General features: G+C 47.8%; 1 long non-coding RNA gene across 1 annotated transcript in view; it reads right to left on the bottom strand.

Moving 5' to 3' along the window:
- The window catches only part of LOC109489088, a 39,382-nt gene extending 23,944 nt beyond the window's left edge, over positions 1-15,438 (bottom strand). Inside the window, exons 1-4 of the long non-coding RNA XR_002142034.2 lie at positions 15,368-15,438; positions 15,079-15,262; positions 14,587-14,831; positions 4,112-4,254 (exon numbers count right to left, since the gene is read on the bottom strand). This is a non-coding gene — a long non-coding RNA (uncharacterized LOC109489088). The remainder of the gene's footprint in view (positions 1-4,111; positions 4,255-14,586; positions 14,832-15,078; positions 15,263-15,367) is intronic.
- Between the last annotated feature and the right edge of the window lie 9,019 nt (positions 15,439-24,457).

Below are 24,457 nucleotides of genomic sequence, written 5' to 3'. Positions count from 1 at the left end.
CTGAGGTGGCTCCAATGCCCTGGTGGCCTAAGTAAGCAACTAAACCAGAACCTAAGCCTGCAACCGCCGCAAGGTTACGAGACGGAAGGACAACCAATCACAAATAGCCACGTGGGCGTCACGCTACAGCCCCTTGAATACCTTCCTCTCTTTGCTTCTGCAGCTTCTCTAAGTCTTTCCCTGGCTCCTGGCCCTGGAGCACTCATAACCACTTCCGGTCTGGAGCTGCCTGATTCCGGTGGATTTTTGCCCAAATAAACTCTTCAAGTTTTTAATATGCCTCAGTTTATCTTTTAACAGTACAAAGAGGAATGGACAGAAAAATGGGGACAGGATTTGCCCTGAGGCAAGCCTGACAAGAAGAAAAAAGAATAGAGAGGTGGGAGAAGAATGGGTGACACTCTACGACACCCAACAGGAATGGAAGTTGGGAAAAAAGAAAGAGCGTGTCAGGACAGTACTCGTACTCATAAACACAAATTAATCTGACCGCAACAAATAACTTGGTGGGAAGCTGCATATGTTTATTCCTAAATAAAAAGGGAAAAGGCAGAGTATAATTAAAACATTTACTGGAAGCAGGAAAAGGAGCCATACTGCTTTTGCTAGCAATATCAAAATACTAACGGTGATGGCAGTCTTCTTGGAGGGACAGCCTTCTCCCGCCGTGGCCTGGGAGCCACAGTCTCTCCTGGACCACAGTGACAGCTTCTTCGTGGCCTCCTGCCCCCACTCTTGACCTGGCACAAACCATTCTCTGCCCAGCCGTCAAAGTTATCTTTTAAAAATATCAATCAGATTATGTGACTGGTCTGCTTCCAATCCTAAGGGCTTCCCAATGGACTTAAAATACAATCTATACTCCCGGCCATGGGCTGAAAGGTCACGATCAGGTCTTTGCATACTCCTCTGGCCCCATCTCATACTGCCATCTTGCTGACATTTCTATAACAGGCCAAGCCCCTTCCTACTGCAAGCTGTCCCCTCCCCAGACCACTCCTACCCTCATCTTCAGCTGGCTGGCTTCCTCCTGTGTGATGTTCCATTCAGACATCACCTCCTGGAAGAAGGCTTCCTCAACCACCCAACGAAACATTAACTCTCCTGCCTTATTCTCTGTCCTATTACTTTTGTTTATTCTCTAGCATTTTAACACTAGTCAAAATTGCTTTCTATGTGTGTTTATGTACTAATGATCTGAATCCCCCACACACACGAGGATGGGAGCCTCAGGAGAGAGGGAACTTGTTCACCAATGAATCTCAGGGACCACAGCAGCATCCAACACTGAGAAGACATTTCTTGAATAAGTAAGGAAATAAATATGAATATAAATTTCACTCTCTTACACCCTCCTCCTCTCCATCTCCTAGCTGTGGGGGAGTTTGTGACACTGAGCTAAAAGCTGTCCAGGGGCACCCGAGTGCCTCAGTCAGTTAGGCATCTGACTCTTGATTTCGGCTCAGGTCATGATCTTGGGCATGGGCTCTGCGCTCAGTGGGGAGTCTGCTGGAGACGCTCTTTCCCTCTCCCTCTGCCCCTCACTCTGCTCATGCTCCCTCCCTCCCTCTTAAATAAATAAATAAATAAATAAATAAATAAATAAATAAATAATCTTTTTAAAAAGTAAAAGCAGAAGCTGTCCAAAGCCAGCCAGTCCTTCTCTCTTTTATGAGGACCTTATCAAGTTGAAGACCAGATGGTTGGGGAGCTTAGCAGGCCTACTGAGTAGGGGATCTGACTTTGGGGAAACAAGCAGGATTTTCTTTAGCAGTGGGAGATCTGCAGATTGGTGAGTGATGGGACCCTAGAGATATTCTCTTGCAGATCCCTGGGATCACAGAGATCCGGGCCTGGAAGGATGCAGGGGAGAGAGCTTCATGGTGGGCTCAGGGAGGCAGGCCCCAGGTGTGGAGGTCCAGCCTGGGACCCTTGCCCCCTAGGAGGCATGGAAGTGCATGATCAGCAGGTTACACGTGCTCACTGAGTCTGGACAAGACCCGAGCCTCCACCATTGTGGTCTCCTCAATGTGTGGGCACTGTGAAACCTGGGGAGAGAGGCACTGGGGTAATAACTGAGACTGACTTTCCTCAAAGCCTGATGGAATGGGGGACTAGAGTTGGGTTTCTTTTGACTTTTTAAAAAAAATAACCAAATAATGGGACATTTCAGACACAGCTGAGTTTTGGAAGTAGATTACACGTGCTGCTCCAGTGACTACTATAGAAATATCCACACTTATGGCAGCTTTCGTTTAGTAAGACCTTCCAGTGCCAGGCCTGGCCTGGGCACTCTGCATACCTTACTCCCCTCAAACCTCAAAACAAGCATATGAAGGAGGTGCTATCTATCTCTCTGTATATCTATCTATCAACTATCTGCTAGCTGATTTTAGAAGCCAAGGCCCAGTGACACTTGGCAGCTAGCTTCAGGTCTATCTGGGGCACGTGGCGGAGTGTGGTCCTCCCATCCTCCTCACCACCCAGAAGTGGCTCCACTTTGAGGTTAGTCCCCTTGAGACCCACATCCCTACCCTTACTCCCTTGCAAGGTCTGTGAAGAACCCCTGCTCAAAAGCCAACCCCCAGCCTAGGTCATTCTGCATTGGCTCTTTGTCCTGCTGCTAGAAACAAGGGCAGGCCACGAGCCTGACCATGGAAGAGAACAGTCACAGCAGCTTGCCCTCCAGGAAGAACAAGGTGTTCTGTCCTGCGAGGCTGCAGGGCAAGGGAAAGGGGGTATCGCTTTCCTCCAGAGGTTTGGACTGGGACAGTTTTTTACCCTGAAGAGGCTACAACGGTAAAGTGCTTAGGGAGAGTGAGCTGGTTCTGATGTCCCCCTCTGTCCCCAACACCTGCTAGAGGCACCCTAGGGGACATAAACACTGCCTGATTTTTTCCTTTTCCTAGCCCACCCACTGCATGACATTAAGGGTTATTTTCTTGCCTCAAAGACACGAAGATCTCTTCCTTGAATACCTGGAGGCAGGCCAAGAGGCCATATACCACATTAAAAAAAAAAAAAAAAAAAAGAACTGCTTGCACCTTCCCAGCAAAGAATAGTAGTCTATTACACAATACCTTTTTTTCATGATCGGGGCTTCCCATCTGCCCCCTTAACCACTCCTCCTCACTTTGCCCACCTCCTCTTATGCATGGCCAGTCTAGTCCTCCTGCTCAGGGTTTTTCCTGGGATTGAGGAAAGGCCCAGGAAAATGAGTTCATCTGGGAGCACTTGAGATTTAATCATTTCACTCTTAGAAAGTGAGGGCAGGATGGGGATGGGCAGGGGGAGCATAGTGTAAAAGGAGAAGCCTGGAAAGGACTGCGTTTTGGACTGAGGAATGGCTCCCGTCATTAGAAGTTCAGTCCATGAAGCCAGGGTGGGAGCACAGCTGAGATCCCATCACCTATCAGTACAAGTCACAATCCTGAGTCCTACCAGTCTGCATCCCTGAGACCAGGCCTCCGCCGAGGGCCAGTGAGGAGGGTGGGGGTGGGGTAGGAGGGTAGGCAGCCCAGGAGGGGCATTTGGCTGAGCTTCTAGGGCAGAAGGGGGCCTCCAATTCAGATACTTAGAGGTTTGGGGCATTTACATATTCTCGCTAGGCTCAGTCGACCAGAGTTCTTAGTAGTCAGGGCACCCTCAGACTGTGAGACCAGGAAAAGGCTGCTCGGCTCTCACGCTGCTGCAAGAAGCCGTGGAGGGTGGGGTGTGTAGATGACCGACAGCCCCCTAGCCCTTCCACATGTCTGTGCCCAGGCAAACGCTTTCCAGAACTGCTCCCAGCAAGGACTGTGCACAGTGGGGTCCTAGTGCATGACGCCTCTAACTCTGGCTCAAGCACTCTCCACGGGCCCCTGAAACTTTCTTAGAACCACTCTGCAGTCAGACTCTTCATGACCATCTTCCTTCCCTAGGTCTCTTTAAACAGATCTCAGACCGACAGAACAGTCTGAAGGCTCGCCCTGCCCAATCCTGCTCCCACCCCGTGCCACAAATAAATCTTGTGAACTTCATCACGTCTTGGCATCTGCTTCTCAGAGAATCCAAATGAGCCCAGGAATGGTTGGAAAAAGCAGGCAGAGAGATGGGGGGCTGCCTCACTCACCAGGAAGCCAAAGACGACGCCATCCTGAGTAGATCATGGGGTCCATAGTCCCTGGTACAGGTGGCAACCTCATTGCAGTTTCACTGGTGGTGGCCTGGGCAAGCATGGTGGCCTGGGCCCGCGTCCTGGTGCAAGGAAACAGCCTGATGGGGGGAAGAATCAGGCATTTGAATGACATTGGGGAGCAGTCTGGGTGATGTCTACAAGGGCAGCAGAGTTCGCTGATTCTTGCTAAACTGTCTTGAAGCTCTGCCGGGAGGGAGAAACTGAGGGTCATTAATAAACAGTTAAACAAACAGTTAAAGGCTAAGTATGACAGCCAGAGGGCTTAGCTGGGAGTTGACAAAGAGGCCCTTATTTCCTGCAGGAGAAAAGCTAACAGAGCTGAGGAACCCAAGCAGAACTGAATTGTTGGGAGTTTCAGAGCTGAGGAGACATGCACAAGTTCAATCCAGACTAGCTGTTATGCTGAGGTCAAAGCCCTGGCTGGAAAACCTTGGCCCTGAAATGTAGGATGGAGACATCGGATAGATGCTCTGGGCTCGCTCACATCCAGGAGGATGCCTCCCTCCTCCATGAGGTGCCTCTACAGAGGTAGCCCACCTCTTCCTAGTTAGAGTTAGCACATCCCAGTGCTGGATGGTGCTGGAGAGGCTTCTCCCCAGCAAGACCTCAAGGAGCTGCCCTCACTTTCTGATAACTAGGATGAAACTCCAAGACATGCTGGGCTTGATCAGGGAGGAAAGTAACTATACAATGAGAGCTAAGAATTAGCTAGCATGTATCACCTGCCGCTAGAGAAGGACCTCAGGGATTAGATTTGAGAGTTCGTGATCAAGGGGCAAGAATGTAAGACTCAAAATGCTTTGACTTGGAGGTGCATTCTTGGGACATGGCATTTAACATCTGAAGGAGCCCAGAGGTTGAGGCAAACTTGCTGTTAGGGTAGTAATGGCAGACAGCCTTCAACATGGCCCCGTGCCTCCTGGTACTCATGTTATGTGATCCCTCCCCACTGAGTAAAGGCGCAGGGACTCACTCCTACCATGAAGAACATGGCAGAAGTTATGGGACAGCACTTTCCTGAGGAGATCAGCTTAAGGCTTGGGCTTTCTGAGGCTAGTCTTTCTCTCACAGAGTCCAGCCACCATGTAAAGAAGTTCAGATGTCTTGCAGGAGAAGCCACATGGAGAAGAAATGTCCTGGAGGATGAGAGGCCATGTGGAGGAGAACGGAGGCATCCCAGCCAGCACCATGTGCCAGCTGCATGAGAGAGCCTTCTTGGAAGCACGCCCTCCAGACCCCCATCAAGGCTTCAGTTGATACAACCCCTGGCTGACACCTTGATGACAACCTCATGAGAGTCCCTAAGCCAGAAGCATTCAGCTAAGCCACTTCCAACTGGACCCACTGACAGTGTGACATAACATATATTTGTTGTTCTAAGTCACCAAGTTTTGAAAAATTTGTCCATAGCAACTGACAACAAATCCAACAGTGCTCAGAGGCCTGGAGAAAGTGATGGCCCACGGGGAACACGGTGCTTTATTCTGAAAGACGGTAAAGGGAAACCAGATGGCTCTGGAGCATGACCGTTACTCACCCTAGTAGCAGCCCTGGCCGCAAGGCTGCAGTGGAGGGGCCGTCTGCATCACACAAGATCAATAAGGCCGGAGGTACACAGCAGGTGGTCCTGCTGTGGCGAATGTGTTTTATTCTCATTAGAAAAGAGGATCAGAAACAGTTGCCATTATCATGAAACTGACCACAATGATAGTTCTGCTCCCATGCTCTTTTAACTCTCCCACCTTCTGTCACATGCACTTCAGACAGCTGGATCCCCGGACACCCCACAGAACATCACACTGATCCATCAGGCTGATTAGACAAGATGAGGAAGAGAGAGCCAAACACTAGAAGCCTCGGTAAGACGAGTGCAGCCCACAGGGTGGGGCAAGAATGTTCTGAGGGTTCAGGGACCAGCCATGCCCCTGGGAGGTTTTCAGGGGTCCAGTGGTCAGAAATGTGCCAGAACATCCCCTTTAAAGTAAAAGACAAATTTTGGAATGACCCCATGGAAGAATCATGATGCAGCCCAGGGATTCTAGAGCAAGACAATCTACAGCAGACAAGCATACAGCTTTGGAGAAACAATGTAATGTGTTACTGACCCTGGTAGAGACAGAATGCTTGACCACCAGGAACAAAGTGATTATGTGTCTGCAAGTGCCTCTGAAGAGCTTGGTTCCGTCAGATCCATCAGGTCATCAAGTTGGGTGGGACCAGCAGCAGTCCTGCTGTTGGAAATGGTGTGTTTGGAATCAAGCAGCATGGACAGAGAGTCCAGACTTCTGGGTGACCTAGCACCGTGGCACAGACGTCCCTGAGCTGGCCTGCACCTATGCTGTGTTGGGTGTCCTTAAAAGCAGCTGAAGGAGGACAAAGAAGCCCTAGCTTGGTTTACACAAGGTTGGTCTGGTTGCCTGATATAAAGGAAAAATGAATGGCGGCTGCATTAAAGCCACATTCACGAATGGTCTTGAACAGATGGGAAGGACATGGAAAATCTTATGAGTGGTTGCAGCTGCAAGGGATCATCCATTTTATGGGAAAGGAAACATGGTCTGAGGGGAGAATATAGAGAGATTTATGGGCAGAGGCCAGCAGGTCATTGGATCAGGGGCCTGGAAGAAAAAGGACTCCTCGGCGGCATGGGGCAAGGCCTCTAGAGTCTGCGTGGTCTTAACATAGAGACTTGAGACAGAAGACCAGAATGGCATTGCCTGAGAAAAGAACAAGAATTCTCAATTTTCTGTTGCCACCCTAAGAAAAAGGATGAGGGGCTGGATGCCTCAGACTTAACATGCCCCAACCTGAGGTCAATTCCTTGACCTCAGCCTCTCCCTGCACTTGTTCCTGATAGCTTTCCCTATCTCAATAAATGCAACCCCATGCTTCCAGCTGCCCAACCCCCCCAAACTGGAGCCATTCTTGAATCTTCTCTCTCTTCACACCCTCCATCTGATCCAGCGGCAAACCCTATTGTACCTTTACGCTATCTGCAGAATCGGAGCACTTCTCTCATGTCCACACCCATCAGTCGGCTCCACACCACGGCAGCTCTTCCTTGCTTTCAAACGGGTCTTCCTGCTTCTACCTTTGCCCCATTATGGGCTGAATTGTGTTCTTCCCAAATTCCTGCGTTGAAGGTCTAACCCCAGGACCTTAGAACAGGACTGTATTTGGAGATAGGGCTCTGATAGAGAAGATTAAGTTAACATGAGGCCTTTAGTGTGGACCTGATCCAATCTAACTGATATCCTCGACAAGAGGAGGACATGCGGACACACAGAGACCCCAGAGATGTGTGTGCACAGAGACAATCGAGGACACGTGGAGAGACACTCAGAAAAAAACCACACCTACCAACATCTTGATCTCGGACTTCCAGAATGGTGAGAAAATTCTTTTCTGTTGTTCCAGCCACCAGGTCTAAGGTATTTTGCTATGGCCTGCCCTAGTAGGCTAGCCAACACCCTCTACAGCCCATTTTTCACACAACAGCCAGAGTGGTCTTTTGAAAGCATACCAACTTTCTGTTCAACACTCCCCTATACTGCTCATTTCACTCCAGGTAAGAATCAAAGTCTTCACGTAGCCTGGAAGATGCCATTCTCCTGCTGACCTCACCTCTTCCCAGGGACTGCCAGTTTGCACAATTCCCAAGGGCATCGTACACCACCTACCGCCTCCCCCTTGGCCCCTCACTGTGCGTGAGCCCTACTGATGTCCTGGAAGTTTCTCAAACACACCAACTGCCCTCCTGCTTTGTGGTCTGCACATGCTGCCCTCTGTGCCCCAAACACTCTTCCCCACATCCATGCCGGTGGCTGGTGTTACTCCCTACAGGACATTCCCCACTGTTTGGTCTGAAACGGCTGTACCCTCCCCTGGGCTCTGTATGTCCCTGCACAGTTTCACTTTTCTTTTAGCATTTATTATCGCCTGACATACTGTCACATTTCAGTGTTTACTAGCTTTTGTTTATTTCCCTCAAGTGGAGCTTAAGTTCCTTAAAGACAGGGACTGAATTTTGTTCATATGGCTCTACACTCGGGGCCTAGGACAGTGCCTGGCACATAGAAGCTCCCTAAAAGATAGACTTTTTTTTTTTTTTTTAATAAAGCAGAAGGTGGGCTGGAGGCTATTTGAATTATGTTTAGGCTGATCACTTCTTTTCTTGCTAAAAACCTCAGAACCAAATCTGTGTGCTCTCTTTAATAAGTATACCAGGGAATTCATGCAAAAACTTCTACTTGGTTTTATCTGTTTCCCTTCCTTTGCTTTTGCTTTGCTTCTATTCCTCTTGCTGAGATACACTGTATAAATTTGGTAAGCTCTCTCAATTTTTGAAATGACACCAAGTTTAATACAATGAAATTAAAAACAAATTTTAAGAATGCCTCCAGTTTCTGGCCTTCTGGGATGGCTGTTTGATCTCTGGTTCTTATGCGGGTGGGAGAGAGACACTGTGAGTGTTCCCAGTCCATACTGCTGGGTGGACATGGGTGGTTCTTGTCCCCAGAGCTCCTGGGGGAATTCTTCTGAAGATCTATAAATTCTGCAGGGATCAGCAGCTGCAGAAGAAGAAAAGAGACCCCCTTGAAGAGCTCATGGTCAAAGAGTATGGAAAAACTGGGCTTTGGGGGAGGAAAGTGCATCTTCTCAGCCTCTGAGACATGGAGCCAAAGTTGAAAGGAGAGCTTTTAAATTTGCCTGCCCCGAAGGGCACAAGGGCAGTTTCTGGGTTAACTGCCTGGGTGCTGGCAAACATAGGAACAGAGTGCCCATTGTCTGGCTGGCTAGGCTCCAAGAGAATGGCTCTGCACTGGCTCTTCAGGGACTCCCACTGCTCCCACTGACCGCCAGGAGAGGGGACACAAGGGTGAAGGCTCCGTGCGGCTGGCAGCAGAGCCTGCCATGAAACACTGCACAGACACGTGGACTGCTCCCCTCTGCTCCCTCGAGGTCAGGCACTGCAGGCTAAGGCCAGGGCTGAGGCCTCTGACCTTTGGGATCCAAGCTCCCAATCTCTCTGCTAACACCATCCTGCCTCAAGACTGCATGAGGAGTCAAACCCACCTAGGTCTAGAAGCAGCTGCTTGTCCTCCAGGAGGAAGCTGTTAATGACAACTAGCCCATCTGCCAAAGAACTGTGTAGTGTCGACAGTCTTCAGAAGGTTCACACATTGCACTTCACCCTCTAAAGCTTTGTCACAGTCAAGGTGAGGAGCCCTAGTGTTTTTCCATCACAATTTCTTGGCCTCAGACTCAACATGGCTTCGGATTACATCACTTTTCTACTTTCTTTGCTTCTTTGTGTTTTGTCGGCCAACACTGCTCTTCAATGCTGAGGGAAGTCTAGTAGAGTCAGGGGAAAAAAAAATTCTAGGGTCCGCAAGATTGGAAATGTAAGCTTGACTGTTGCAGAGCAGTGGCTTTGCACGTGTCATGACGTGTCAGAATCATGTATGCAGTGGTTCTCAAACATCTACGTGTTCAAGACCTGAGGTTTAGGTCACTTGTTAAAAATGAAGCGATCGATGGGTGAAATAAATCAGACAGAAAGAAAATGCTGTGCGACCTCACTTATATGGGGAATCTAAACAAAACAAAACAAATGAACAAACAAAACAAAACAAAAACAAAACTCATAGATACAGAGAACAGACCGGTGGTTGCCAGAAGGGAGGGTGGTGGGGCAGGTGAAATGGTGAGCGGAGGCAAGAGGCAGAGACTTCCAGTTAGAAAATAAGCAACGGGATGTCATGTACCTCATGATGACTACAGTTTGCAAATCTGAAAGATGCTAAGAAAGTAAATCTTCAAAGTTCCCATCACAAGAAAAAAAAATTCTTTTAACTATGTATGGAGACAGATATTAACTAGGATTGCTGTGGTGATCATTTCCCAATGTATACAAATGTGGAATCATGAAACTAACACAATGTTGAGTGTCAATTACACTTCAATTTAAAAAACTTAAGGCCTCAAAATCCTAGAGCTGTCTATCTCAGGAGTCTGAGGTCAGGCCAAGGAACCTGTATTTTTATTTTATTTTTTTTAAGATTTATTTATTTCAAAGAGAGAGCGAGCTCAAGCATGCGGGAGGGGGGAGAGGCAGAGGAAGAGAGAGAATCTCAAGCAGAGTCTCCACTGAGCACGCAGCAGGTCATGGGGCTCAATCTAATCACCCTGAGATGACAATCTGAGCCGAAACCAAGAGTCAGACACTCAACTGACCTTGCCACCCAGGGATTTTTTTTTAAGATTATTTATTTATTTATTTGACAGAGATAGACAGCCAGCGAGAGAGGGAACACAAGCAGGGGGAGTGGGAGAGGAAGAAGCAGGCTCCCAGCGGAGGATCCCGATGTGGGACTCAATCCCGGAATGCCGGGATCACGCCCTGAGCCGAAGGCAGACGCCTAACGACTGCGCTACCCAGGCACCCCCAGACCTGCATTTTTAAACAAGCACTCCAGGTGACTGGACTCAGGTGATCTGCGGACCACACTGTGAGACGTCCTAAGGAGCTGAATAAAGATACAGGTATCTGGGTCTGGCCACACACCTGCCCTTCCAGAACTTGCAGCCCTGTGTGTCTCCTACTCCAGCGAGGAATCTGGCACACGGGTAAATGTGGGACCCACTGTTACAGAAATTCTTTCATTCAGAAAAAATAGGCCAGACTTCCACTTTTCAGGTCCCTTCCTCCCAGGGCCCTCATCACCATCTGAAAATCGAGGTATGCAGCTGCCAGCACAGAAACCCTGGAGAAAAACTCCCACGGGCTCCAGCCGCTGAAATCCTGAAGCAAAAATGACTAGAGATATGGAAAGCACGACTGTAGTCATTTTAGAGTTTCTCTCTTTTCCTGGGAATCCCCAAGGTGAATGTGGCCACTTGAGCTACCTAGCTGGCTGGGAGACTGTCCGCCTCCGTGTTATTTGGGAGCAAGGGACGCAGGGGCAGCAGCTGTATCCATCCATCACACAGGAGCCAATGACGCTGTCATGCCTCCTGAACGGATGCTGATTTCCACCAGATGCGCTCCTCGGTGCCCGGCTCCAGACAGTGCAGCTGCCTGGTAGAGAGCACGCTGCTGGCCAGGCTGGGAGCACTTGGACGGAATGATGAACCTGCAGGAATGCTAGATTCACCGGAGTGCAGACGGGCCCTCTGGGGAAAATCAGCAGCCTCAGCACATGATAATAACTCACACTGTCTAAGCGATGGCCCTGGCCAGGCACTGACCCAGACCTGGAATGGGCATGTCACACAGTACTTGCCAAACTGTGTGAGTGACGGACTCTACTTTGCATGAGGAAACTGAGGAGTAGAGAGGCGAAGCAGCCTGCTTACACTATCACACCAGTATGAGGGCTCAGTCCTTCCATGTGCCAGGCTGAGCCCACACAATGCCCTCTTCCGGCCTTTCAGTTGATTTATCTCATCCATTCACTCGCAAACCAGTCTTTATTCTCTCTGTGGGGTCTGCCCCTTAGCCTACCTACCTCTAGCACCAGCCTTTCTGTCAGCCCTCTCGGGGACACCTAACCCCGAGGTCCCCGACTCCACCTGATGCCTGGTCACCACGCTCCCCATCTTGCCTACACCCTCTGGCTCTTCCAGTGCTGGCCCGTTGAACCACGCTGTCCCTCAGGGCTCTCTGACACTCAGCCCCCATGCCATTTCTCACAGGAAGTCATCCCTGACCTACCCCTTCCTCCACATGCAGGACTCCAGTGTGCGATCTCACCACATCCTGGGGATGCCTTTATTCCAACATGACATCTCACATTAGGTTGAGATTTTGTGCTTCTGTCAGCATTTCCTATTAAAACAGTTTCGTGGGGGCCCCTGGCTAGCTCAGGTGGTGGAGCATGCAACTCTGGAACTCGGGGTGGGTCGGGAGTTCCAGCCCCACAGTGGGGGTAGAGTTTACTTAAAAAACAAGTAAAATAAAAAATAAATAAAACGGTTTCATGATGGTCAATGACTGGTGCCCAGCACACTGCATGGCACATCACGAGTACTCAGTAAATATTTGTCAAACCAACCAGAACAGACTCACATTCCACACCAGGACGTGGGCAAGGAAAAAGCACACTGGTATTTTCACACAAGAAGGTAAAACAAAACTTCACGAATATCGCTCATGCTTGGAAGGGGGAAAACCATGACTGAAATATGGTAACTGGACTAGACAGGAAAGGATATTACACACAGGCTAAAGGCATGAGTCAGGAATGTGACCACCTGGGCTGGAGTCCTGGCTTCTCTGCTTGCTGTGCGATCTGGGGCAGGGATTTTACTTCTCTGAGCTTTAGTTTGCTCATCTGGAAGACAGGAGGAGCTAATCTTACAGGGCTGTGTGAGGATTAAATGGATAACCCAAGTGAAGCATTTAAAAGTACACAGCCGATGTCCAGTGAATGTTATACTTATTCTTTTGTTTTTCGTAATAAATGGGTTTAATAGAAAAGAGTGAAGGAGGAAACTAAGAAGATACACTAGCTTTAGTATTTTCAGAGTATGGTAGAAATCCCCAGGCCAGAAAAAAAAATCCAAGTCAGAGGGGTGCCTGGCTAGCTTGGTTGGAAGAGCATGTGACTCTTGACTGGGGGTCGTGAGTTTGATCCCCACGTTGAGTATAGAGATTACATGAATAAATATAAAAACCTTTTTTTAAAAAGGACTAAAACCTTTAGGCTAAAAAAAAAAAAAAAAAGAAAAAATCCAAGTCAGAACTGACCAACCAGAGGCCCAGATTTTAAAAATTTTCATGAGCTACCATATTTTAAAATGAAGATAACCTGATTAAAAATGGGCAGAAAGGGGCGCCTGGGTGGCTCAATCGTTAAGCATCTGCCTTCTGCTCAGGGCGTGATCCCGGAGTTCTGGGATCGAGCCCCGTGTCAGGCTCCTCCGCTGGGAGCCTGGTTCTTCCTCTCCCACTCCCCCTGCTTGTGTTCCCTCTCTCGCTGGCTGTCTCTCTCTGTCAAATAAATAAATAAAACCTTTTTTAAAAAAATGAGCAGAAGATATGAACAAAAATTTTGCCGAAGAAGACCCCCAGATGGCCCACAGGTCCATGAAAATGTGCTCAAGATAACTCATCATCAGAAAAATGCAAACCAAAGCCACAGTGAGTTATCACCTCCTACCAGTCAGAATGGCTAGTACTGAAAACACACGAAGTATGTATTGGTGAGGATGCGGAGAAAAATGAACCTTGTTCAGCCTTGGTGGTAACAAAACTGGTGCAGCCACTGTGGAAAACAGTATCGAAGTCCTTAACAAGTTAAAAATAGAAATATTATATTATCCAGTAATTCCACTACTGGGTATTCACCCGAAGAAAATGAAAACACTAATTTGCAAAGACAGATGCACCCTTTTTTACTGCAGCATTATTCACAATAGTCAAGATATGGAAGCAAACCAAGTGTTCATCAATGGATGCAACGGCTAAAGAAGATATGATGTATAAACACTGGAATAGTACTCGGCCATATAAAAAAAGAGACCTTGCCATCTGCAACAACATGGACAGACCTAGAGGAAATTACGCTAAGTGACATAAGTCAGAAAAAAACAAATACCTTCTGATTTCACGTATATGTGGAATCTAAAAAAACAAAACAAATGAACAACAACAATGAAAACAAGCAGAACAGACCCATAATGCAGAGAACAGACAGATGGTTGTCAGAGGTTAAGAAGCTGGGGGTGGTGAGGAAGATGGGTGACGGGGAGTGGGAGACACAGGCTTCCGGTTATGGAATACATAAGCCACGGGGCTGGAAGATATAGCACAGGGAACACAGTCAGTGGAATGGTAACAGCACTGTATGGTGACAGACGGGAGCTACACTTGTGGGGAGCCCAGCATCATGTAGACTTCTGGAATCACCATCTTGTACACCCGAAACTAACCTAACAGTGTGTCCATTATACCTCAACTGTAAAAAAACCTAGTCTCTTTTAAAAAATGAAGAAACTTCACATTAAGAGAAAGAAGCCCAGAGTTCTGCCTTCTGATTCCCCAGTAATTCCGCACGTCAGAGTGGGCATGGGCTCTAGCCCACCACAGCCCCCCCGAGCCCGCCTGCTTCATACCTGCCCTGCTTCCCACCACATGCATTTCAATCGTGACTCCTGCAGGACATGATGCCTTCTCGGTACCGATATAATTCATTCTTACGCACAGTTCTCCTCTGCTCAGGAACCAACTCCAACTTTATCTGTCACCTCCTCCATCTGGGGACCCATCCAGCCTCACTTCCCACAACTCTGCATCATATCCTCTGTCCCCCACAGGCTACCATGCCCCCCCCACACTCTGGCTCCTTCCTGCTCTGGGCTGGAAGGGCACCTCCCTCCCCTCCACACACCCAGAGCCCCCTCACCTGCCACGGCTTAGCTCACATCCAACGGTGTCAGGAGCTTCTGCCACACTCTGCAGCCCACAGCGCCGTCTCCCTGCCCCGGGCTTGCACTGCACAGACACAGGAGCAGTGCTGGTCCAGTGCCCTCGGGTGTTCTCAGTCTTTATCCTGACCCGAAATCTGTCCTTGTCCGCTCTGTTCTCTCCTTTCCACCTGCCTTCTGGGGTCTCTGTCCTTGCTGAATCTATCCCCAGGACTTTTGCGATCTAAAACAAAACCAGAATGGGGTGGAGGGGAATAGGACAAGAGGGAGGAGGTGGGAGGTTAGCAGTAATAAAAGAGAAAACTGGGGCAAACCCAGGGTAGGCAGTGAGTGGGAAGGAAAAGGGGAGGGGGCTGTAGCAGCAGCTGGGGGTGAGAGAATAGAAAAAGCAAGGAAGGATGGCGGGGGGTCAGGGAAATTTTGCAATGTGTGTGCTTCCATTCTGTTTCCACACGCAGTCAGAACCACACCTTTCGGAGCCCCCTTGGTCTTTGGTTCTCTTGGTCTTGGATTTGGCCGTCCCACGTTCTACAGGTGATTGGAAGCTCATAAGGGCTGACACTTCTCTTCGCACTCCTATCTCTCAGAGCCCAGGGACTGCACACGTTCACGCAGACAGACCACAGTGTCCTCAGGTGTTCTCAGGTAAGGGACCTAAAGAAGATGTCAGGCATCAAGAACCCGGGCTCTTAAATTTCACCTCTTGGCAGAAGTGTGACGAGATCAGATAGCAACGTGGTTTTGCATCTCAGCCAATACCCCAGAGGATGTTCCGGACTAGAAAGCCGTGGTTTTCAAGCTTGAGCCAGCATCACAGTCACCTGGGGTAGGGCTGGGGGATAAGAGGGAAGATGCCTGTTAAAACAGAAATCACTGGGTCCCGCCCCCAGAGCTTCTGATTCAGCTGGTCTGGGATGGGGTCCAATAACTTGCTTGCCTAACAGCTCCCAGGTGATGCTAATGCTGCCAGATTGGGGACCACACCTTGAGGAATCCGGCTCTAGAGTCCAGGGCGGAGGTCCAACTCAAAAGTCACACCACTGGGCCACTTTACCAAGAAAGTAACAGTTCTCTCCTCATCCCTTCACTATCTAACAGGTCAAGCAACCATCCCCTTCAGGGTCTTCACTTGGCCCATGGATGCCCATGGCAGAGTGGAGGGTGCCCCCTTGTGGCTCCAGTGGGAAACTACCTGAACAGTAATGCACTTAGTCTTATCCTTAACGAGGTTTGCCCAACTAATTTAATCTGCCTCACAAAAGATGCAGGTGCTCACAAAACCTGCGATGTTCATCACTCACCAGATCGGGTGCACGTGTAGATGGGGGGGGGGCAAAGAGTCATTCAGGTGTGCGATGTCAAGTGATTGGCCCAAAGATGCCCCAGGGACAGCAGAAACGACTGATTCTCGTGGTTTGGGATTTTGTAGGTGCGAAGTGTTTGAGAAGAATAGTCCAAACCAGATTATTCACCGAATTGTCTGGAAAATATGCTTTAGTCATATAAGTTAGAACTGAACAATTTCAAAGCCCTGTTAGCACTATGTGATTAAGAAGGGGCCCAGAATGAGTTCGAACCATGTTTTTCTCCCGAACTTTCTGGAAATTAGAAAGCAGACACTACTGAGTGTGAGGCAGCGTCCTGCTGCCAGCGGACACCAGCTAAGGGTCCTGAGCGAGGACGCAGTGTCTCCGGTCTTCGCAGGCGGGACAATGCCGATGTCGGGTCTGCTGCCACCTGCCGCTCAGGCCCGGAACGTGCAGGAGGAGGTAACCAGGGAACATGGTCAGCTCAGCAGGCTTTTCAGACCCGAGAGTATATTACAATCGCCTGGAGGGCCTGCTTGTTAAACCGTAGATGTCTGGGCCCCACCTTAAAAGTCTGATTCAGAAGAACTAGGATGATAGGTAGGGGAAGAAAGGGATAAAGAAAGGGGGGGTAATAAGAAGGGGGAATGAAACATGAGAGACTATGGACTATGAGAAACAAACTTGGGGGCCTCAGAGGGAAGGGGGGTGGGGGAATGGGATAGACGGGATGGGTAGTAAGGAGGGCACGTATTGCATGGTGCACTGGGTGTTATACGCAACTAATGAACCATCGAGCTTTACATCGGAAGCCGGGGAGGTACTGTATGGTGACTAACATAATATAATAAAAAATCATTTAAAAAAAAAAAGGCAGGCAAAAAAAAAAGTGATTCAGTGGGGAATGGGGTGGGGCCTACAAAGGTGCGTTTCTAATAAATTCTGGGTGGTGAGGCTGCTGCTTGGGGTGGGAGTTGGGGGGTGGCTCCCCAAAGCACCTGGATGACATCTGTAATTCCTGTGCCACACATTTCTGAAGCTTGATTATTGATCAAAGTCAGTGAATGACCAAGAGCCTCTAACTCAGGGCTGCTCACCTGGGGCACTACTGATACTCTGTCATGGGGGGGGGGGTGCTGTAAGCTCTAGTATGGTCAGCGTGATCCTTGGCCTCTGTCCTCTAGACACCAGTAGAGGCTTCATCCTTCCAGGTTTTCACAAACAAACATGTCTCAGACATCACCAGACGGCCCTGTGAAGCAAAAGTGCCCCCCGCCAAAAACTGCTGCTCTTAAAGGTGGGCAGATATTCCTTTCCTATTTGGTGGACTGTGAAGGCGTCCTCAAATATTGCCTTAAATACATAATGATACTGACATATAGAAACTCTCAGCTCTTTGGAATTAAACAAAAAAACATAGCTTGCATATGTTGAATACCTACTATATGCAAGGCACTCTGCTAATGCTTTTCAAATCACCCCTTTCAGAGGGAAAAAAGAGAGGCAAACCAAGAAACACTCTTACCACAGAGAACACACTGATGGCTACCAGAAGGGAGGTGGGTGGGGCGATGAGTTTGAAATAGGTGATGGGGATTAAGGAGGGCACGTACTGTGATGAGCCCCGGGTGCTGTATGGAAGGGCTGAATCACTATATCGCACACCTGAAACTAGTAGTATTACACTGTATGTTGACTACACTGGAATTTAAATAAAAACTTTAAAAAAATTGTTTTTTTAAATTACCTCCTTTAACTCCTATAACACTTCTTTTTACTGATGAGGAAACTAAAGCTTTAGTTTGTTCAATGACTGGCCCCCAGTCGCGGTTACTGCCAGTGTGGATGTGGGTGGGGCACAGGGAATATGGGGCTATCCAGACCACCACAGTCCAATAAAAATTAAAGCAAGTCACAAGCACCAGCCACGTGTGTGATTTTACATTTTATAGAAGCCACATTTAAAAAGAAAAAGAAGCACAGTAAAATTAATTTTAGTATAGTTTGCTTAACTCAGCATCCAAACCATTATCGTTTTAACATGTGATCAATATTTTTTAAACTGTTAATATATTTTATGTTCTTTATTTTTTTGGTACTTAGTCTTTGAGATCTGTGTGTATTTTTACATTCATCACACTCCTCAGTTTCCACCAGCTACATTTCAAGGGCTCGAGAGCTGCCTGTGCTACTGGCCACGCCTCTGGGGCACAGGCCCAGACTCTGCTCAGCTGTCCTCTAGCCTTTATCTGTGGCCCAACATGTGCCAATTTTACTTCAATGTCCTTCCATTTCTGCCTGCACTTCAGCCATTTTGTCAGACTCACATACCTATTTGCATACTCTGCAATCTGTTCTTGGAGTATCTGTATTTTAAAATGAGGTCTCCAGTTTTAATTTATCTCAGTAGATGCCTCCTTTGGTGGCTAGACTGCTGACTACTATCTAATTTTAGTTCTGATGGCTTTTCTGCTGGCTGTTTCCCCACACAGCCTGTGTCTGTACTTGCATAACAGAGATCATTCATCTTATCTGACGCTAACCACAGAGGCACATTTTCGTCATACTCTTGTGCTTTCTGGTTTATCTCCCAACATCTAGGAATGTTCATTCTCATTTGAGGATTCTGCCTTTCTCTGGCCCCTCTGCAATGTTTCTCCCTGTAGTTTCTCACACTGTCCTTTTAAAATGTTTCTTTCTTTCTTCTCTTTTCTTTAAGTAGGCTCCACATCCAACGTGGCCCAAACTCACAACCCCGAGATAAAGACCTGAGCTGAGATCAAGAGTTGGATGCTTAACCGACTGAGCCACCTAGGCTCCCCTTAAATGTTCCTGATCACTCAGGAAACCAAGGATTTTTCTACAGAATTTTGTAACAAACCCTTAGTCTTACCACATTTGTTCATTCACAATTTACAGGTGTGAAAATCAAGATGGAGCCAGATCATAAGGTCAACTTATACCAATAAAAAGTAGTAATAAGAACTATTCCTTATGAAATGCTTCCTATGAGCCACGCACTGTGCTCAGCACCTGACACACACTGTCTTACTCGCTTCTAATAGTCCATGAGGTACGTGCTGTTGTGATGGCCATTTCTGAGGTGAGGTACGGGGGCACAGGGCGTTGAAGTAACTTGCCAAGGTCTCCCAGGTAGCAGCTGGCAGAGCTGGAGTTCTCTCCGGGTCTGTTTGATGATAGAGTTGATCTCCTGACCTCTAGGCTCCACTGTATGAAAAATGTTGGAAGATGTTCTGAGTTTGTAAGGATATAGTTCCTTGGATCATACACCTTACATGGGTTACCATACACCTTCATGGGGAAAAAATATATATGTATTCTCAGTATTCTAGAGACTGCCTCTGAAGCTACATGCTGGGACGTCTCCGGATGCAGCGCTCTTGCTGTCTTGAATAGGAGTCTCAACTCAGATCCATCACGAGCTCAGACCAGGAGGCCCAGCAAGGTTGCATCAGAACCCAGAAGAAGAAGAGCACTGGGGCTGAAGCCAGAGTGCAGTGAGTCTAGGAGTGAACTGAGTGGCTGTGAAAGCAGATGGTGAAGACAGGCTTCCAGGGGGACGAGAGAGAGAGAGAGGGAGGGAGAGAGAGGGAGAGAGAGGCGAAGGGAGACAGGGCTCAAAGGAGGGATTGTGCTTTGGCCTTGCAGTTTTGTTTTGTGAAAGACTTCAGCATGTTGCAGTGCTGATGGGGAGAAGGTAAGGAGTTCAAGACACAGGAGAGTTCAGGGAGGGGAATGGGATCAACAAGGACCCTAAAGAGTCAGGACAGGAAGGCATGTGGAGCCCATGCAGGGGAAACACGTTTGCCAGGTTTAATGCCGAAGCCTGTTTGTTCCTACATCATTCTGTCGCCTCTCAATGTCACTGCCTAATCAATCACCACCGTCAAAATCCCCATGGTCAACTGGCTTGGGAAGTTAAGTGTTTATACATTTTCTCCCCACTGGGCATAACTTTTTACCCTTTTCAGTGAGGAAATGCAAAATACATGATACCAGAACGTGCATCTGGGGGCAGTCCCATATGCAGTGACATGGTTTGATACAGGGGACATTGAAGTCTGTTTCCACCTAAAATAGCTCTCCCTGGCTTTCTTGGGTTCTTAAAATACCCACCATTTGAATTATCTTTTTAGAGAGTCCTGTTGAAATACAAGTACATCAAAACAATCTTGAAAAGAGCACCTAATGTTCACGGTAGCGTTATTCACAAAAGCCAGAAGGTGGAAGCAACCCAGGGTCCATCAATGGCTCCATGAATAAACAAAATATGGTTTAATATAAAATGGAATAGTATTCAGGCTTAAAAAGGAAGGAAATGTTGACACATGTCACAACATGGATTAAAGTTGAGGACATTATGCTAAGTGAAACAAAGGACAAATACTGAATGTTTCCATTCATCTGAGGTAAAACAATAGTCAAAATCAAAGAGACAGAAAGCAGAATGGTGTTTGCCAGGGGCCAAGGGGAGGGAGCAATGGGAAGTTGCTGTCTAAGGGTGTGGAGTTTCTGTTTTGCAAGACAAAAAGGGCTCTGCTTTCCTGCCTGTTGCCTGCTCCCCTCCCCAGTGGAGCAGTGCTCAGGCTGGACCACTGTCTCCCGACTCCTGGCTCCTGTTAACCTAGAGCCATCCTCATCCGTCTCCACCCTCCCCCTGCCATTGTGATCATGGACTGCGACCTCATCAACCATGATGATAAGTCCTCCGACATCAAGATCCAGGAGACCAAGCGTGGGCTCCCCCCTGAGGTGGACAGGAAGATGGTCAGTAGGATAGAGGGTAACACTGATGACTTATTCGTTTGTGGCCATGCCTCCACTAAAGACCCTGAGAGCAAAGGTACCGAAAGCAGTCACTTGTGTTGATACTGTCATGAACTGTCACCTGCAGGAAACCAGCTTCACATTAAGAAAGCCTGTAAGACGTACATCAAAAACTACATGAACTCAACTGAAGGCACACTTGATGAACAGAGACCTGGGCTGCAGAACAAAGCAAGCCTATCCTTGCTAATTGCAAAAATCACTAGCCCTTTATGGATGGAAGCACAAATCCGGATGGCACGGTTGCTCCGCTCGAGTGCTGAGAGGAGGGTGTGACCCCCAATATGACTTTCTTTAAGGATGGTTTAGAAATGGGAAACTGTGAGAAAGTTTGGCTATTACTCTAGATCTCTCACCTGCTGTCGTAACTGCTGCTGCTTTTCATGCCCACACCACCAGGACTTAGACAAATGGGTGATGTACTCTTGAGCTCTTCATTTACTTTGACCTGGATTTATTTGGAGAAGAGGCATTGTTTTTAAGGGGAAAAAAGGCATGTAGGTTGTCTGAAAATAAAATCATTTAAACTTAAAAAAAGAAGATGAAAAGAGTTCTGGAAATAGAGGGTGGTGATGGTTGCACGAGAACGTACAACCATTGTACTTCATGCCATTGAACTGTATACTTGAAAATGATCAAAATGGTAAACTTTATGTCATATGTACTCTATCACAATTTTTAGTTTTTAATTTTTTACCTTTTTTTGGGTCGTTTTCCCCCTTTTTATTTCTTGAGAGACAGAGAGCATGAGAGTGTGAGAGGGGGAAGGGCAGAGGGAGAGAGAGAAAGAGAAAATCCCAAGCAGGCTCCACGCTCATCATAGAGCCTCATGTGGGGTTCGATCTCATGACCCCGAGATCATGACCCGAGCCGAAATCAAGAGTCTGAAGCCTAACCAACTGAGCCACCCAGGTGCCCCCCTTTTTCTCTTTATTTAAAGTAGGCTAAATGCCCAGCATGGAGCCCAACACGGGGCCCGAACTCACAACCCAGAGACCAAGACCTGAGCTGAAATCAAGAGTCAGGCAAACCGACTGAGCCATCCAGGTGCCCCTATTTTTTTAACTTTTTAAAAAAAGATTTTATTTTTAATCTCTACAGCTAACGTGGGGCTCAAACTCACAACCCCAAGATCAAGAGTCACACGCTCCACCAACTGAGCCAGCCAAGTGCCCCATCACAATTTTTTTTTAAAACATTAAAAACCCAGGTCATTTAACAGGGGCCACTTGATCACTTGTTCTCATCTACTGTTAGTTTGGCTCAGTTTTGCTTTTCAGTGAAAGACTATTAGTCTCAAGCAGGATATCAAGAGGCTGGGACCTGGAAGAGCGGGAGACACAGACAACTGTCATGAGAAGGAGAGTTCACTGGGCTCTAGGGAGTGCTTTGAGAAAGGCCCAATCTGGGGTTCCTGTCCTCAGCTGAGGGGACACCCCTGGGGGGTCCTCAGTAGGAGGAGGAAAATGTGAAAGCCCCAGACACCTTGAGGAGCTGCTTTGTGAAGGAGAGGACATCAGCCTTTGGGTTTTGGGGGGTTTTTTTGGTTTGGTTTTGTTTTTGCCCTTTTACTCAGGGCCACCTGGCCAGAGACCTCCCTTTGGGAGAGTAATAATACTACACAGTTAAGATATCAGTTAGGTTCCTGTGAGTCAGTGACACTGGCTTGTCGGAAAACCTTCTCCCAGATCCCCCATCTCACAAGGTGGTGTAAAGGGTGGGGAGCTTGACACCATGTCTCAAAGTCAATGGTGGGTGTGAGGATGATAGAGCCACACCCGACTGGCCACAGGGAGCCTCTCAGTCTAGTGCTTCCCTTAATTCAGCCAGCGCCTCCTCCACCTTCAGCCTTGGGAAAGAGAGGCGTTTTGGTCACAGAAAGTAGCATTTTAAACCTCTCTCATTAATGAGGGAGACAGAATTGTTAGACTAGTTAGGGAACACTCAAGAAAGAATAAATTTCATTTCCATGCATCTCCAGCTTGAGTCCCAGTCTTAACAGATGCTATTTTTATCAAATACTTTCTATTCTGTGACATACTTTGCCAACTTTCTATTATTAGACAAATCAGGAAAAGTCCGCATTTGATTTCTCTTCCTTCTGGCTTCTCCCTCCTTATTTGCGAGAGGGGTGATGGTTTGGGCAGGGGCACTGTCCTTTCAACAGAAGGTAAATGACAAGGAAATGGCAGCCATCTGAAAACCCAGCATGGTGCCAAAGCATCCTGGAAACTGGCTTTGCTTCCTTTGCAAATGACATTGCGTCCTGGCTTCACCCCATCCCAGATGGCAGAGCTGCTGGGACAGGAAAAAAAAATACAGATTTTAGAGTATTTACAGCATCATGTCTCCCCACCCCCACTTCCTGTGAAGGAGGATTAGTCTTGGCAGCTAGGTTTTGGAGCCTTTCTTTTGTGGAATATAGGAAAATGCCGGGCGGGATTCTGAGTCACGAGGTGCTGTGGGCAGGGAGGGCTTGATGAGTCCACTGAAGAAAAGGCAGGGAATTACCCGTTAGGGAAAGCAGAATAGATCAGAAGGTAAGAGGGAGGAAAAGAGAGCTAAGAGCCAGAGATGGGAAGAACCAGGGGGAATTTAAGAGATAAGTTAAGGGGGAATTGTAGTAGCTGGTGGGCTGTCATAAGAAGGATTTGGGAGAGAGATGGGAGGAGATTTTCCAGAAATGTTGTTGGTGTTATGAATAGAACCCAACCTCCTGTTGGCATTTTTAAAAAAGACTTTATTTATTTATTTGACATAGAGAGCACAAGTAGGGGGAGGAGCAGGCAGAGGGAGGGAGGGAGCCCAGTGCAGAGAGCCCGATGTAGGGCTCTATCCCAGGACCCTGGGATCATGACCTGAGCCAAAGACAGATGCTTAACCGACTGAGCCACCCAGGTGCCCCTCCCTTGGCATTTTAAAGAGATTTCGGTAAAGACATAAATTGGTTTCAAAACTTTTTGTGTGTGTGCGTGTGTATGAGGGACTGGGGTTTATTCAAGGCAGCCTGGACTACTGAAAGCTAAGGTTACTAGTGAAAGATGACCACCTTTAACCCCCCTTCTCCCATCAACATATACTATAGTTCAGATACTTCAAACTGGATTTGAACTGCAAATGTGTCTTGTTCAGTTTCCTGAGAGTTAAAAAAAATTTTTTTAGCCACCATTGAAAATTGTGATTTCACATTTAAAAAGCCTGCATTTCCTGCTTCTTTTTTTAAAAAAAGGAAAAATCTGGCAACATGAGACTCTCGTTTCCTTAAGGCAAAAAAGGCTTATGCTCTCTGGTTAACCCCAGTGCCCAGCACTCACATAAGGTGTGCGCATGCGCTCAAACCTGGCCTGCTTCCCGCGTTTCTATTTCCTACCATCCGGTAACAGCAGACTACATCATTGGGGCCTGCTCTCTTGCTGAGGACAATTAGTAACAAGGTTGGACAAAATAAAAATAAAATCAACCTGAAGGGCATCAAAGAGTTAAGATAATGAAGAGGTGCTAAACCAAGATCTGGAGAAAGATGGGAATTTAGGGGGGCAAGCCCAACAACTGAGGCGTCTTTTTCCCTTGGGATATTTGCTGCTTCTGGAAGTGACAACTAAGAAGCTGAGAGTCTAAGCAACACGGAGGCAGTTTTGCATCCTAAGGGGCAAAAGTTGGAATCCAGTGCCCACCATAGGAGAGGGGGTCCTGT

This window comes from Ailuropoda melanoleuca, chromosome 3 (assembly GCF_002007445.2).
Source record: "Ailuropoda melanoleuca isolate Jingjing chromosome 3, ASM200744v2, whole genome shotgun sequence".
In the NCBI taxonomy this organism is placed as follows: domain Eukaryota; kingdom Metazoa; phylum Chordata; class Mammalia; order Carnivora; family Ursidae; genus Ailuropoda; species Ailuropoda melanoleuca.
The sequence above is the reverse complement of the archived record's forward strand: the minus strand, read 5'-3'. Positions and strand labels throughout refer to the sequence as shown.